Source organism: Chaetura pelagica, unplaced genomic scaffold (assembly GCF_000747805.2).
Source record: "Chaetura pelagica isolate M959 unplaced genomic scaffold, ChaPel_1.0 scaffold275, whole genome shotgun sequence".
In the NCBI taxonomy this organism is placed as follows: domain Eukaryota; kingdom Metazoa; phylum Chordata; class Aves; order Apodiformes; family Apodidae; genus Chaetura; species Chaetura pelagica.
Window position 1 is genome coordinate 1,697,323 of NW_009953486.1, and position 351 is coordinate 1,697,673.

Sequence of the window (351 nt, forward strand, 5' to 3'; positions counted from 1 at the left end):
CAACCCCAGTCCCCCGAGGGCAGGCGCGGTCCCGCCGGCGCCATCTTACCGAGCGCGCCGCGGGGCCGGCTCCGACGCACCAACCTCCGCCGCCTCCGCCAGGCCGCGAGCGCGCGACTCTCGCGAGAGCCCGCCTCTCGGCCAATCAGCGTTCGCAGAGGGGCGAGAAGAGGCAACCATCGAGTCGGTTGTGGGGACAGAGCGTCCTGCCTGGCCGGGCAGAGCCCTTCCTTCGGCGGGAGCGGGCACCATAGAGACGGGCCGGGGCTTGGGGGGCTGCTCGGGGATCCCTCGGTTTGTACCGGCTGAGTTAATAAACTCGGATTCCGCGGGGTTCGTGAGTCAAAGAAC

The 351-nt window shown here is 70.1% G+C and overlaps 1 protein-coding gene across 1 annotated transcript in view; it reads right to left on the bottom strand.

Annotated features, from left to right (window-relative positions):
* GID8 (GID complex subunit 8) overlaps positions 1-84 on the bottom strand; it is a 7,481-nt gene extending 7,397 nt beyond the window's left edge. Inside the window, exon 1 of the mRNA XM_009998614.1 lies at positions 50-84. The gene's annotated coding sequence lies outside the window, so the exon portion shown is untranslated. The remainder of the gene's footprint in view (positions 1-49) is intronic.
* Between the last annotated feature and the right edge of the window lie 267 nt (positions 85-351).